Source organism: Lathyrus oleraceus, chromosome 4 (assembly GCF_024323335.1).
Source record: "Lathyrus oleraceus cultivar Zhongwan6 chromosome 4, CAAS_Psat_ZW6_1.0, whole genome shotgun sequence".
Classification (NCBI taxonomy): Eukaryota; Viridiplantae; Streptophyta; class Magnoliopsida; order Fabales; family Fabaceae; genus Lathyrus; species Lathyrus oleraceus.
The window spans coordinates 291,941,658-291,958,823 of NC_066582.1; positions in this window are offsets into that span (position 1 = coordinate 291,941,658).

Genomic DNA, 17,166 nt, shown 5'->3' on the forward strand with positions numbered 1-17,166 from the left:
AAATTTTGTTTGTGCAAACATGATTGAAGAGATGAGAAGAGAATATACAAGTTTATTTACATTTTGTGTTTGGATGGATAAACCCATTGCCTTCGTACCATCTTATAAAAAGATTAGGATCAAAACCTCGTAGTTCGGGGTAAAAATCTCAAAATGAGTTGGTGAATTGATTGGTCCAAAAGCCTTAAGGTCTTTTGTTATCCAAGGGAGAAAACTCAACCAAACCACAAATCCACCATGTGAGGATAGCTTCAACATGCTAGTGAGGGGTTAACCCTATAATAAGCATGGAAGACTCATTGTCCATCACTAAGGATATAGGTGAGTATTATATCTACCACAAAGATAACTCAAACCTAATAGCTAAAGATTATGGAAAAATTGGATTAAGAAGTGGTCATTGGAACCACAAAAAGAAACTTGAATGGGTTATATTTACCAATTAGAAGTATGTACAAAATAGTCAAAGTTGACTTAAAGATTCAATTCAGAATAAGTATTGTGAAAAGAAAGTTTTAAAATCAAAAGCATAAGGCTTAGGTTTCTAATGTTTGAAAGCAAAGGTTAAATGTTTGCACAAAAGGGTTTGGCTTGGGTTAGAGTGGAGAGATGAAAAAGAAGGGCTAAGTCCTAAGTAAAACAAAAAGAGAAGGGATGAAGAATCAAAACCACAAAAGGAGTCCCTCTCTTGAGATCATATTGATGATCCAAGTAGCTCCCATCCTTTGGAATAAGCAACCACAAAGCATAAGCAATCAAACAAGTCTCTTAAAAGATCCTCAATGTATTTTTGTATCTTCCACTTGGATGAACATGGTAATGGTCCTTCAATTGAGCTCATAGCATCCCTAGCACAAAAGCACACACACATCAAAAGTTCCATGAAGTAAAACAAGAATGGACAAGAGTGAGTTTAGAGATTTGGTCCTTATAATCCATCTTCATCATTAAGATCCTTTTACTCCAATCTTGCATAAGGAAGGTCCTAGAATCTAAGTCCAATTCTCCATTTCTTTGCATAGGGAAAGTCCTAGAAACTAAGTCCATTGCTTGGCGTTTGGTCCACAACAATCAAAACAAAAATACAAGCACAATAATATATACACAATTATGTGCTCAAGTGAGTAAAAGGCAAATGACATTAGCATAAACATGTGCTCAAGTGAGCAAAGAGAAAAGCAAATGGATAATATGTGCAAGAATAGTAAATTGCATAAAAGTAAATTGCATAAAGTAAATGTTAATTGTCAATAGTTAGTGTTAGTAGTTAGTGTGCCATAAGGCAAATTTAGCGCTATGTTAAGCAATCGTAATTGGACTTATGTAGAAGTCACAACTATCTGAGGCCGGTCAATAATAATGTAGGCAACAAACACAAGTTAGGAGTCTTGATTAGTGAACCAAGTCCCAAAAACTTGCCATGCCAAAAAAAGAAATGAGAATTGATCTTGTATTGGTTTAAGCCTTTTGCATGATTTAGAAGACAACCTATCCTTAATGCAAAGCCATCCACTTGATCAATTGATCAAGATGAATTAGATTTGAATCAAGGAAGATTAAATCTCCCTAACCAATGCTAACTTATCAACCTTCAACTCATTGATCAAAAGGAAAGAAGAAGAGGATGAATAAGAAGAAGATGGATAAGAGAAATGGAAATGGCAAAATTAAAATGCATTAATTGAAGTACAATGTACCAATCCTCATATGTTGACCAATAACATTGAAAGTCAAGGTCAAACAATCAAAAACAGAAGTGAGATGAAGATTGGGAGTCAAGAAATGAATAAACTATTTTTGGCATTTTCTAATATTTAAAATTAAACTTGAATTAAAATAATGGAAAGGTCAAACTTCAAAATTACTTCAAATCAACCTTGAAAGGTCCAAGTAATTTATCCCAAGCTCAACAAGGTCAAACAAAGTTTGACAAAAAATTTCAGCATTTTTAAAAGTCAGAAACTATTTTTAATCAATTAAAAATGAATAAAAATAACCTAATTGAACTAAAATCTCAAATAAATCTCAAATCAATTCAAAAATTGATGAGAATATTTTTCATAGATTCATCATCATTTAAATAGGTTAGGAAAATATTTTTGCATTTTTTGAATATCAAAAACTATTTTAAATGAATTAAAAATAACCAAAAAAGAGAAAATTCACAAAAAATATCAAATGACAAAATAAAAAATATTAAAAATCAGAAATAGAAACTAGAAATTATTTGAAAAATAATGCAATTGGTCCCATAATTTTTGGATTAAAAATGAGAGAGATATGATTTTTTGAAATAAAAGGAATTAAAGAAAATGAAAATCAGAAAATGAAAATGCAAAAAAACAAGGAGCGTTAGATCTGAGCTCATTAATTGAGTTGGCAGATCACACGCTCCAGAGATGCGCTTCCACCATGCACCTTGGTCAACCGCGTCATATGCAGCATTAAAACAAGTCATAAGAACCAATGGCCGAGATTAGATCTGGACAACTCCATCCAATGGCTCAGATTCAAACTGGAGAGAGGCGGCCACCGGAGCCACCTTCTTCTACGGTGAGCATGCGTTTTTCGGCCAAATTTGCAGGGATTCAAAAGGCAACCAAAGTACACGATCCTTATACCAAAATGAAGCTGGGGTGATGTACATCACCCATGTAACCTTGAATCACACTCAAGATTCCTATAGGTTGAGAAATTTGAGGTGGAAGATTCAGGTATGGAAAATGCAGATCAAGGAAAAACAAAATTGAAGCTACCACTAGCTTGCCTCTCAAGTGAGGACTTCAGAAAACATTAGATCCAAGCAAAAATGTCCATGGATGATGAGAATCGAAGAAAATACCAGTTGGAATGTAAGCTTGAGTTCTGGTAATTTAAGCACGATGCCTTGCTTGCTTTGCTAAAACAGAAGTTCAATGAGATGAATGATGAAGGTTTAGAAGCATTAGATCTAAGAATTCAACCAGATGAAGTTGAATTTTAGATCTGAAAAATTTGAGAGAAATCCAATTGCTTCTTTAGTGATGGCTATGGAAAGAATTATGCAGCATTTCAGGTTGAATTAGGCGTGTGAAATGAATGGAATGAGGTCTCTATTTATAGAGGAAGTGGCAAGAAGCTTGTGATCAATCCGTGTGCATGGCATGTGGAGCTTCATTGCATGGGCTTGCATGATCATGCACAAGGCCCAAAAACAATGCCAAATGAATTCTGAGCATCAGCCAAATGGAATTGGACGTGTGACTTGCAAGGCAATTGCTTATGTACCAAGATTTCAAGTGAATTCCTCAATTGTACCTAAACAATCAACTCTTCGAAAGTACCATTTAGAAAATCCAAACATAGGCATATGGGTAATGGTTGGAAAGGTCTTTGTATAAGGAAAAAATGTTATGTTGGACAAAAACTAATTTGAAATGTGGAAATTTATGAAATTTGAGTTTAAAGTGCAAGGTGCAAGATATGTCAAGGCAAGGTTTCTAAAATTGGCCAACTTTCAAGCCCTTCTGTTTTGATGATGCAAGCCTCAAATAGAAAAACCTCCAACATCAGAGTTGTAGATCTTTTCAAGACAATCAAAATAGACTCAAATTTTGCATCATTTGGATTTTTGATGAATGAGTTATGGGCACTTGAAGTTGGACTTTTTTGACTTTTAATGTATTTGATCAAAAAGGACCTATAATGTCTTGCATTATCACATGTATTTCGTTTGATATTTTGAAATTTTGTTCAACATAACATTTGAAGTAGACATCTTAAGCTTTTCAATGCATTTGATCCCACCTCAAAATCATAAAAAATCAACGAGTTATGTCCTTGGGAAGTTAACCTATAATTAGGGTTTCAGTCAAAATGACCTATAATGTATTGGAGTGGAAGATGGTCTTCCAAGATTCAAATAAATTTTTGATGAACATGAAAATTGTTCATATTGTCCTTAATAACATTTATTCTTTTGGAACCATCTCCATTTGACTAACACATAAAAAGTTAGGTCTTAGTGCATTTCAAAATAGTCAGATGAATTGACTGATCAACTTCTCAAGTCCATGCCTCATATCTTGATGAATTGATGATTGAGGACACTCAAATAAGTTCAAATATGCATGAAATGATGAATTAAAGAACTTCCCTTGATTGTATTTGATCATGGGCTGAGGTTGCTTCAAGAGCAAGACATTGTGGTGCACAGATGAATTAGGATTTCCTTGAAGAACAAGACCTCAAACCCTTTGACTTTCTTTGATCAAAATGATGAATTGAGGTACTAGGGAGGAATATTTTATGGATGAGAGCTTTGGGAACCATTACCATGCTTGCTTTCATCTCCTCTTGACCATGTCTTTGTACTAATGATCTCCTTGAAGCTTTGGACCTTGTGATTGCTCAAGCTACAAAACAAAAGATGTTAGTGGCATATTTTTGTGCTTTTGGTTAGTAAACAAAATGAGAAAAGCAATGATGTACAATTCAAGCATGCTTGGTGATCTCAAACCATCTCACAGAAGGTCCCACCCAAAGGCAAAGGGAACCAAGATGCTAATGATCCTTGAGGCTATGCAAATGCAATGTTATGATGCCATGAGGGATATTAGGGCCAAAATTGGGGTCTTACAGATGCCCATATTTAAGGTCATTCTAGCCGGAGAAGTGAAGGTTAAAATCTTCGTTTCGACGAGGTAGAATGGGCTAAAATAATAACAAAGAGACGAATTTTGGTCCCTAAGAGACCTCATGATGCAAATGTATGTATGCAAAAAGGTAATACTCTGTGGAGATATGTATCCACAAAGGAAAAGATCAAGAGGTTTGACAATCCATCTGAGTAGTACGCCCAATGAGACAGAAACTCCGGGGACTCTAATGGGGATGAGAAGGAAATGCGTGAGCAGGGAACGACTCAAAGCTTGGGGAGCAGAATTCCAAAGGGAATGAATCCATTGGAAAGACTCGAGCTGACTCGAAAGTGCATGTGTTGGGGAATATGCCAACACAACAACATTATCCACAATGGATACTTCGGATAAAAATCCGGACTCAGGTGAGGATAGTCCACTGAGGGACCTCGCTGGGGATATCCAAAAAGGACTCTCCTGGGGAAGCAACGGGATGAGGTATTACCAGTTACTGGGTAATAAGCTCAAAGAGACGTGTGATCTGAACACCGGTATAAGGGTGAGAGAACAACATGCTCGGGAAGAATGAATATTTAATACCGGTATAAGGGTGAGAGATATCAATCAACCAAATCATCTGAGGAAGACCTAAAAGGTACATTTCAACTCAGGAAAATCTGACTCCACAAGGGACAAAAAATCATAATAGGGAGCAGAAGGAAGGAACACCAGGGATACCGGTTACTGGGCATATAATAGGTGACCGACCAAAGCGTGAATTGGGGAATATTCCCAAAACACTCATCATCCAAAAAGAGGGCAAAAAGCAAACTCGATTAAGGGATGGACATTCGATTCCAAAACAGGGATACGAATCTTACTCGACTGGGGAAGAACAAAAGCTTCGACCAAAGAGTGCATGAGATATATTATCTATTACCGTCAAAACGTAGATAATACATTTGCATGGAAAATTATCCACAACCGGTTACTGGGTTAATAAAGGATAAATCGACCGACAAAGAGAAAGGCATCGGGATACCAAAACTAGGTATATAATGATGACCAATCAAGGGGAGCAACAAACTTTACCGGCAACCGGTATGAAAGATGACTTGCTGGGGATAAACTGCCTAAACAGGGCAATTATCCAAGAGACAAGGGGAATATCATCACCGAATATTGGATAATGATAACCGTCAAGGAGGGGATTACATCTACCGGGTACCAGGTAGAAAACCACGGAAAAGTAACCGTCATCAACTTAGGATGAACAACAAGGTTAACTCTGCAAAGGGAGGAAATAGGGTTTACAATTACCGGTATAAGGGTAGTAAACCACAGACTCCACTGGGGATAGGATGAATGATTACTGGTTACTGAGCAATTATTCATTTATACCACAGGGAAGCGCAGGAAACAGTCACAAGAGGCCAATTTAGGATCAAACCGAAAAGGCAAACTGAATCAAGACTCGTCCTAGTGAGGATATAACTCAATAGGGAAACCCATCCCAATATATGTGTTGGGAGGAACCGAAAACAACCGTCGTCCACGAGGATATAACTCAGTGGGGAATGCGGAAGGAAAGATAAACACTTTCTGCTTAATGGGCTGACTCTACATTGAGGGATCATACACCAACATCTGCTTGGGAAATGTATTACCAACTAGCAGGGGATAACAAACAAAGATATATGGCAAAAATGCAATATGAATATCCGAATGTTTGAAAAATTATATGCACACATGCGTAATTTAGGTATGATGAATGCTGACGAACAGACATTTCTAACACAAACAGGTTTCACAGGAATAAGCACACGAACATCCGGTACTACATCTCAAGAAAGAAAGCCAAAATCACCGGAGAGTATCCAATCTGCCGGGGATCAGAGATGCCAGGAAACAACAATACCTCTGCAGGGGATGAATCATCAGTCACGGCTGGGGAAAATAGTTTATTGCACAAGTAGAATCTGCCACATAAACACCTTCACTGGGGAATCTATCCGAGGATAAAGGGATTCTGGGGATCAATCACCAAGTATCGTACCCACCAAGGGGATCACGTCTGCTGGAAAGGTTGCCACCCCGCTGAAGGGGAGAGAGGTGAATATCTCAACAAGCATACCACTCAGGGCTCCGGATAAAGAAAATACAGTCAGGCCGATAATATGAACAAATGTCTTACCCTGTTGGAGATCATATCATCCTTGGGAGAGCACTGAGGATCTCCTAAGTATCCTTTTCATCATTGTGAATGTTCACCTTGTTTAAAAACAAGTTATGAAAAAGAATTCATTTTTTCAAAACAATGATATTTTCTCAATTAAAAGCATGTAAAACTTTTGTTGAATAGAAATAAATAAGAGTGCAAATAATTGGATAAAAGGCTCAAATTTATTTGATGGAATGGTAGTCTGCAAATGGCAAGACTCCATAGATCTTTACAAGTTTGAAATTGGTGATATATATTGGAAAAGGGCTACATTAAACATAATGATCATTTCTCCACCAATTCTGAATTCGATGTATTCGAAGCTTTGGTTGATGACGAATGAGCAAGATCTCCCGACGAATGACAGTTGTAGAACAAAGTCTTGTCAGGATGCAATTACTTGCCAAATCCCTAATTTTTGCCTAGATTGCCTCAGGATGAGGTACTCAATCTAGCGGGATACAAACATTCATTTTTTATGTCTCTAACTTTTGCTTGGACCGCCCTTTCGGGTTTTCAATCCACCGAGACGCTCATTTTTGCCTAAGCCGCCCCTTCGGGTTTTCAACTTAGCGAGTTATTCTATTTTTTTATTTTTAGGCGAAGTATTTCTTGACTGCATCTGAGTTCACAGGACGAGTGAAATCCTCCCCATCCATAGTTGTAAGTATCAATGCACCGCCTGAAAAGGCTCTGTTAACAACATACGGACCTTCAAAGTTTGGAGTCCACTTGCCCCTAGAATCGGGCGCGAAAGACAAGACTTTCTTGAGCACAAGGTCACCTTCTCAGAACACACGAGGCTTGACCTTCTTATCAAAAGCTTTCTTCATTCTTTGCTGATACAACTAACCATGGCACATGGCAGTCAATCTCTTCTCTTCTATCAAATTCAGCTGGTCATAACGACTCTGAACCCATTTAGCATCAGTCAACTTGGCCTCCATCAAGACTCTCATTGATGGGATCTCCTCCTCTACTGGGAGTACGACCTCCATGCCATAAACAAGAGAGAAAGGGGTGGCCCCTGTTGAAGTGCGGACGGACGTGCGATATCCATGTAAAGCAAATGGCAACATCTCATGCCAATCCTTATACGTGACAACCATCTTCTGGATAATCTTCTTGATATTCTTATTAGCAGCTTCAATAGCCCCGTTCATCTTGGGTCTATAAGGAGAAGAATTATGATGCACAATCTTGAACTCGCTACACAGCTCTTTCATCATTTTGTTATTCAAGTTAGATCGATTATCAGTAAAGATCTTATCTGGCACACCATAGCGGCATATGAGCTGATTCTTGATAAACTTCACGACCACCTGCCTGGTCACATTTGCATACGATGCCACTTCAACCCACTTGGTGAAGTAATCAATTGCTACGAGAATAAATCTGTGCCCATTAGATGCTTTTGGCTCTATCATGCCAATCATGTCAATTCCCCACATAGAGAAAGGCCATGGTGATGAAATCACATTCAAAAGTGTCGGAGGAATATGAATCTTATCCGCGTAAATCTGACACTTATGGCATTTCTTCACATATTTGCAGCAGTCAGACTCCATTGTCAGCCAATAGTAGCCTGCTCTCAACATCTTCCTAGCCATGGCATGTCCATTGGAATGAGTACCAAATGAACCCTCATGGACCTCAGTCATTAACAGGTCTGCTTCGTGTCTATCCACGCATCTGAGCAGAACCATGTCAAAATTTCTCTTATAAAGCACGTCGCCATTGAGGTAGAAACTGCCCGATAATCTCCTCAAAGTCTTCCTATCTTTCACAGATGCCCCAGGCGGGTAAACCTGGTTCTGAAGGAAACACTTGATATCATAATACCATGGCTTATCATCTTTTACTTCTTCAACTGCGAATACATGAGCTGGTCTGTCCAAGCGCATCACAGTGATATTGGCGACTTCATTCCAAAGTTTAACCACAATCATTGAAGCAAGTGTAGCAAGAGCGTCTGCCATCCGATTCTCATCTCGAGGAATATGATGGAAGTCAACCTCAGTAAAGAACGTTGAAATCCTCCTCGCATAATCCCTATATGGAATGAGACCAGGTTGATTCATTTCCCATTCACCCTTAATTTGATTAACAACGAGGGCCGAATCACCATATACATCAAGATGCTTGATCCTTAGATCAATACATTCCTCCAATCCCATAATACAGGCCTCATACTCAGTCATATTATTCGTGCATTTGAAAGTTAGCCTTGCTGTAAAAGGAATATGTGTGCCCTGAGGAGTAATGATCACTGCCCCAATACCATTTCCATACTGATTCGCAGCGCCATCAAACACCATACTCCATTTGGAACCAGGCTCTGGCCCTTCATCGAGTGTAGGCTCATCACAATCTTTCACTTTCAAATACAGAATTTCCTCATCCGGGAAGTCATACTGAACTGACTGATAATCTTCAATAGGCTGATGTGCCAAGTGGTCAGCCAAGATACTACCTTTAATAGCCTTCTGAGCTCGATACTCAATATCATACTCAGATAACAACATTTGCCAATGGGCAATCCTCCCTGTTAAAGCAGGCTTCTCGAAGATGTACTTGATTGGATCCATTCTGGATATCAACCAAGTCGTATGATTTATCATATACTGGCGTAGACGCTTAGCAGCCCAAGCCAAAGCACAACATGTCTTCTCAAGCATTGAGTATCGAGACTCACAATCAGTGAACTTCTTACTCAGGTAGTAAATAGAATACTCCTTCTTCCCTGATTCGTCTTGCTGACCAAGGACACAACCCATCGAGTCTTCAAGAACTGTCAGATACATAATCAACGGTCTTCCTTCCACAGGCGGAGATAGAATCAGAGGTTCAGACAGATACTCTTTAATACTGTCGAAAGCTTTCTGGCAATCCTCGGTCCAATCATGAGACTGATCTTTCCGAAGGAGCTTGAATATCGGCGCACATGTGGCAGTCATGTGGGATATGAATCTGGAAATATAATTCAAGCGGCCAAGAAAACCTCGGACTTGCTTCTCAGTTTTGGGCGCAGGAATCTCTTGTATTGCTTTGACCTTTGCGGGATCAACCTCAATACCTCTTTCACTAACGATAAAGTCCAATAACTTGCCGGAACGGACTCCAAATGTACACTTGTTGGGATTCAGACGAAGCTTGTACTTCCTCAAACGCTAAAAAAGCTTCAACAAATGCTCTACATGTTCAACTTCCGTTCTTGACTTAGCAATCATATCATCAACATACACCTCGATCTCCTTGTGCATCATATCATGAAACAAGGTGGTCATAGCTCGTTGATACGTGGCTCCGGTGTTCTTCAGACTGAAAGGCATCACTCGATAACAGAATGTTCCCCAAGGTGTGATGAATGTTGTCTTCTCCATATCCTCGGGTGCCATCTTGATCTAGTTATATCCGGAAAATCCATCCATAAATGAGAAGACATTGAATTTAGCTGTATTGTCTACCAACATATCAATGTGTGGTAGAGGAAAATCATCTTTCGGACTAGCTTTATTCAAGTCTCTATAGTCTACACACATCCGGACTTTTCCGTCTTTCTTGGGCACGGGCACAATATTGGCTACCTATTGAGGATATGTAGAAGTCACTAGAAACCCTGCATCAATTTGCTTCTGAACCTCCTCTTTGATCTTCACTGCCATATCAGGATGAGTTCTTCTGAGCTTCTACTTCACATGCACGCACTCAGGCTTCAAAGGTAAGAAATGTTGCACAATATCAGTATCTAGACCTGGCATGTCTTCATACGACCAAGCGAAGACGTCAACATATTCTCGTAGCAATTCAATCAACCTCTTCTTAATAGTTTCTTCAAGGAGTGCCCCAATCTTCACTTCACGAACACAATCCTCAGACCCCAAGTTGATTGTTTCCAGATTCTCGAGATGCGGTTGAATGATCTTCTCTTCATGCTTAAGTAGACGGGTAATCTCGTCAGGAATCTCTTCAACATCATCTTCTTCCGCCTCAAATACAGGGAACTCAAAATTGGAAGATGGTGTTGGATCATTATGTTCAATGGGTTTGATCAACCTGCATAATGATTTTGGATATGAAAAGCTTTTAGAATTCAAGCAAGGCAAATCATTATGCAGATGAAAAAAAAATTATTTTATCTTTTTAGGGTTTTATGTGATCACCAATTTTATGCAAAAAAGCAAAAAGGGAAAATGATTGGAAAAACAAACATTTAACATGAATTTATTGAATGAAAATATCATTGTATTTATGTGCCAACAATGTCATCACTCCTCCTTTTGGCATGGGAGAAGGGTTTTTAAACAAAGTGATCATTACGTTGACTTGTGGATAACTGTAGGAATATCCACAACGACCCAATTGTTGCAGACCCCTCCAGGGATGATGAAATTGCCAGAATCCTCTGTATCTTCTTCCAAGACAGCAGCAGCTTCTTCATCCTGACCAGTGTGGATGAAACCTCCACTCTTGAATAACCCTTTGGTGTTGAAGACCCTAGAAGAAAAGCCTATGCCATCCCGAGACTTATTGTCTTCTAGCTCAATCATTTTTCCTAAACCAGCAGTTGCGCCACACTCAATGGCTAACTTTGCGTCTCTATAGGAAGCAAATGAAGGAGCTCTCTTCTCAATAGGCTCGGCAATAGATAAAGCTTGGAAAGGAGTTCCAACTTCATCCTCAGCATCTATATATGAGAAGGAAGATAAATGACTAATCAGGAGGGCCTTTTCTCCCCCTACCACTACCAGCTTCTTATTCTTCACAAATTTCAGTTTCTGGTGTAGGGTGGATGTCACGGTGCCCGCCTCGTGAATCCATGGTTTGCCTAAGAGACAACTATACAATAGGTGGATATCCATAACCTGGAAGGTAATCTGGAAATCACTTGGTCCAATTTTGACTGGGAGATCAACTTCCCCAATCACTGTTTTACGCGACCCATCGAAAGCTTTCACAACAATTCTACTCTGCCTCATGGGAGGCCCTTGATATGATAGTTTAGAAAGAGTGGTTTTTGGCAATACGTTCAGTGATGACCCAGTGTCTACCAGCACATTGGACATGGCGTCGTCTCTGCAGTTCACAGATATATGTAGAGCCAAGTTGTGGTCTCTTCCCTCCTCAGGGAGATCAGAGTCACAGAAACTCAAGTTGTTACAAGCGGTAATGTTTGCAACAATGCTATCGAACTGTTCTATTGTGACATCATGATCTACATATGCCACATCCAATACCTTCTGCAGTGCCTCTCTATGTGGTTATGAATTCAGAAGTAATGATAACACAAATATCTTGGATGGTGTTTGTAGAAGCCGGTCTACAACATTGTACTCACTTTTCTTGATGAGCCTCAGCATCTCATCGCAATCTTCTTTCACGTTGCCACTCGGGCCAACAGAAGTAGGAGTTATCAATGTAGAGGAGGGCTTAACAACCGCTGCGGGACAAACCACTAACATCTGCGATATTAACAACAGAGGAAGATGGCAAAGACACCTCTTTCCCATTTTCTACAGCAACAACGTTGTAACGAAAGGGGATGGCTTTCTCGGAAGAATACGGTACAGGACTGACATGCTTAATGATAAGAACAGGAGAAGCCTTCTGCTTGCTACCATTATATTTGATGATAACAGGCTTGGGCATCCGGAATACTGGGGAAATTACGTTGACCTCAGGCTCATCTTCGTCAACATTCCTATTCTGAAGAATTTCAATGACTCCTTCATCCAGCATTTCTTGAATATCTTTGCGCACCTGGCGACAACCCAATCGGTTAACAGAGCAGACTCGGCATCTATCATGGTCATGCTCGTAGTGACTATACTCACATAGCAAACGATGCATCTCGACCAACGAGTGTCGAATATGACTGACATATTTGACTTTGTATTTGCCAGGGCAGCCCTGGACCATGTTGACAGATTTCCCATGCTCGGGCAATGGGTTCTTCTTCACATTAGAACCTACGTCCTCAAAACACAGAATACCACACCTCACAAGGTCTTGCACCTTGGTCTTCAAAGGGTAACAATTCTCCACGTCATGGTCGGGAGCACCAGAATGATAAACACAATGTAATTCAGGCCTATACCACCACTGAGGGTTAGCAGGTATAGCCGGTGGGTCTCTCGGAGTAATCAACTTCCTCTCTATCAAAGAGGGATATAATTCTGCGTACGTCATCGGAATAGGATCGAAAGTGACCTTTTTCCTCTCGTAACTCGTGCTGGTTTGATTACTGTTTCGAGGCTGGTAGGCCTGCTGTTGCGGACGGTGCTGTTGTTGTTGATATTGCGGATGTGGTTGCTGATTGTTGTTATGTTGCTGGTACGACTGATTGTCTCTGAAAACAGGTGCTATGTGAGCCACCTGGTGCTGGTTACCGGCGGGACGCACGGTCTTCCTCCTTACCGAGGGTCTTCTTGGTTTTACATGGGAAGTCACGACATGTGCCTCTCCATCTTTCTTCTTTGCAAACGCCCCATAACGTTTGGCAGAAGAGCTTTCTTCTCTGGTTAGACGTCCTTCTCTAACCCCTTCTTCTAGACGCATCCCCATATTCACCATCTCGTGGAAGTTAGAAGGAGCGCTAGCGATCATCTGCTCATAATAGAATGAACTCAAAGTCTTTAGAAATATCTTGGTCATTTCCTTCTTTTCTAGCGGAGGCACGATCTGTGCTGCCAACTCTCGCCACCTCTGGGTGTATTCTTTGAACGTTTCCTTGTCCTTCTGGGACATGGTCCTCAATTGATCCCTATCGGGAGCCATATCCACATTATACTTGTACTGCTTGACGAAGGCCTCGCCAAGGTCGTTGAAGGATCGAATGTTTGCACTGTCCAGACCCATGTACCAACGCAGGGCGGCACCGGACAGACTGTCCTGAAAGTAGTGGATGAGCAACTGATCGTTGTCGGTCTGAGTTGACATTTTCCTGGCATACATGACCAGGTGGCTGAGAGGACAAGTATTTCCCTTGTACTTTTCAAAGTCAGGGACCTTGAATTTCACATGGATCTTTACATTGGGAACCAAGCACAGTTCGGCCGCAGACTTGCCGAAAAGATCCTTTCTTTGAAGAGTTTTCAATTCCTTGCAAAGCTCAAAAAATTGATCATTCATAGCGTCCATCTTTTCATAGACATCTGGGCCCTCAGACGGCTCAGAATGATAGATGGTGTCGTCTACCCTGGGCATAGTATGCACGATAGGAGGAGGAACAGCAATGACCGGGCTAGATGCCGACATAGAAGCAAAGGTTGGAGCAGGAACCTCAGGCATGAAATTAGGAGGCATCCCCCACGGGAATCCGGCTGGCATGGACGTTGGAATAAAGTGTGCACTGGCTGCAGGCACAATTGAGGAAACAATATCAGAGATGACTGTCCTCTGGGGAGGAGTTGAAGGCGTCGGAGAAGACTGGCTCTGGGCAGCCAAGAATGATTCCATCAAGGCACTTAATCTGGCCACTTCCTCTTTCAGCTCACAGTTCTCTTGTTCTAGATGATCCATCAGTCTTGAAATGTTGGCTCTGGTGTAGTACCGATGAGTCAGCTTGTCTTCAAAATAAATGAAGAACACAGAGTTAGACCACAGGACGAGAAGCCGGGAACAAAACCTGCTTATGCACATGATGCATGCAATGCTTATGCATATGATTTGTTTTTTATTTCAAAGGAACTTTAGGGTTTTATTCACAAATTTTGGGAATACTAAACATTTATCACATATGGAAATATCTCATCAAATAATATCAGGGAAAGAAGTACAACATTGTCAATCATATACAAGAGAAAAGGAAAATAATCATCCTATGGATCCCTAGAAACAATCATCCAAAGCTCGGGATACAGGAAGATAGGATGCACGAAGTCTCTTCACCTCTCTCTCGTAGGCTGCCTCCATATCCGCCTTCTCCTTGGCGAGTCGATCATACTTCCTCTTCCAAAACTTGGAAGACTGAGGAAGTAGAGAAGTCCATGCATCATCAGGATCATCAATAACCTGATGTTCGAGGAACTATATCAAAGCGTCCTTCTCTCTAATCTGCTGAAGCAACTCTTCACGTTCACGGATCCAAGCACGTGAACGGTCTTCGTCTCTCAACTCCTCTACTCCTTGATTAGGGAGGGTTGAAGGCCCAGCCATAATCATAGGTGTAGGTCTCGGATATTCGTAAGGCATGAGATACTCAGAAGCTCTCTTCCTAACCCAAGCAGTGTAAGGCTCCATAGCAACACAATTCTTAGGACCTAACTCTTTCCTTCCTTTCCTATGAATCTTGCGCCAAGCGCGGACCATCCTAGCTTTCAAGTTTTGGGGATCTTTACCCTCCTGAAAGAACACACCCTCTAACAGAATGTTATTGGGTTTATCCTTTAGGGGGAACCCAAGCTGACGACGTGCTAAAACAGGGTTGTAGTTAATCCCACCACATGTACCGAGAAGAGGCACATTGGAGAATTCACCACAAGAGTCGATAATCTGCACACCATCATACACACGGTTGTACCAAGAGATATCATCATTAGTGAGAGACATAAGTCTCGTGGACCACCGTAGACATCCCTTGTTCTCCTTGAAGGCGACCGTCTGCGGTAAGTGAGAAATAAACCACTTATACAGCAGAGGCAAACAGCACACAATGGCACCACCACCCTTTGCATTCCTCATATGCAAAGAGAAATAGGTATACCCAACAGAGTCGGAACGGGATTAAGAGTAGAAAAGATCCTAATAGCGTTCACATCCACAAACTTATCGATGTTGGGGAACAATACCAATCCATAGATAAGAAGTACAAATATGGCTTCAAAGGCATCCTCACTCATGGCCTTCCCATATATAGTAGCTTGAGCAATGAGGAACTCAGAAGGGAGACCTTGAATTCCACCTTTGGTAGTTATATGAGCACCAACCAGAGATTCATCCATGTGCAACATGTCAGCTATCCCTTGAGAAGTAGGAATACTTTCCAAGCCTGAACGACAACTGGTCTAAAATAGGTATACCCACAAGATATGCATACTCCTCAAGCGTAGGTAAAAGCTGGAAATCCGGAAACGTGAAGCAACGGTACAAGGGATCATAAAACTGCACCAATACACTCATCAACCCTTCATCCACCTGAGTAGTCAGAAGAGGAAGAAGCTTCCCAAAACGATCCTTGAAACCTAAAGGATCCAATACATAGGATGTCAGATTCCTTAACTCTTTCAAATCTGGTTGCCTGAAGTTGTACTTCTTTGTCTTTCCATGTCTGAAAATTTTGCAAATAAACCCCTTAAGTTCCTTGAAAATTTTCTTCATTATTGATGATATGGATGCAAATGGGTGCATGAATGCATGAATGCAACAATCACACTCAAGGATCAAGCAAAGCACACCAAACAAAGGTCATGGGATGGATCATGTTATCCTTAATATCAATCATCCATTTTGGTGGATTATGGTTTACACCTTATCGACACCCAAGTTCCATTGATATTAAGGATTCATGAACGAATCAACCATGAATCAAAGGTTTGTTGTAAGTCACGAGCATGGAGTTTAGGTTAAGAACCACCCAAAGGGAGTGTACTAGGGTTTAAACCTGTCAAACATGTTCTACAAGCGGTTCCCATAGTCATCATCCCATCTTTCGGATATTATCGGATAAACGACTAATCGTACTCCAAAAATATTCTCAAGAGAGACTCTTATGAGTGTAGTATCGCGTAACAATCATATCAAATCTTACACTTGAACGACTTTCGCACTACATCCTAAGAATAGGCCAGGATGGGCTTGGTAAACTAAGGTCCTTGGCTTCTAAGGTCTATATTGGAAAGAGTAATGTCTAACCACAACTTACTTGTGTGACATTATTGATCCCAACATGACCTTCACCAAGTGAATGGACTTGCAAGTCAACTTGCTAAGGAATAACTCCACACAAGTCAACAAGACTACGCCATTCTCCTATCCTAAGTGCACTCGAGTCCGGGTATAGAACTCATCTCACAAAGATCACCAAGCACACAAGGAATTAATATCAAGCAATTCAATCATTACATACAATACAGTAATCCCAAATTGCACAAAAATATGTCACAAGACAATACAATATAACAAGCATGAAAAGTTGGCAAAACCCACTAGGATGCATATCCCCAGCAGAGTCGCCACTTTTCTGTAGCGGGGTATTCGTTACCATTATAGATATTGACTAAATCCAAGGTAAATCATACAAGTCGAGTCGCCACCGCACTTCTATTTATCCAAAGGAATGGTTAGAAAGCGAACAAAAACCTAATAGTTTTAACAAAAACTAGTAAA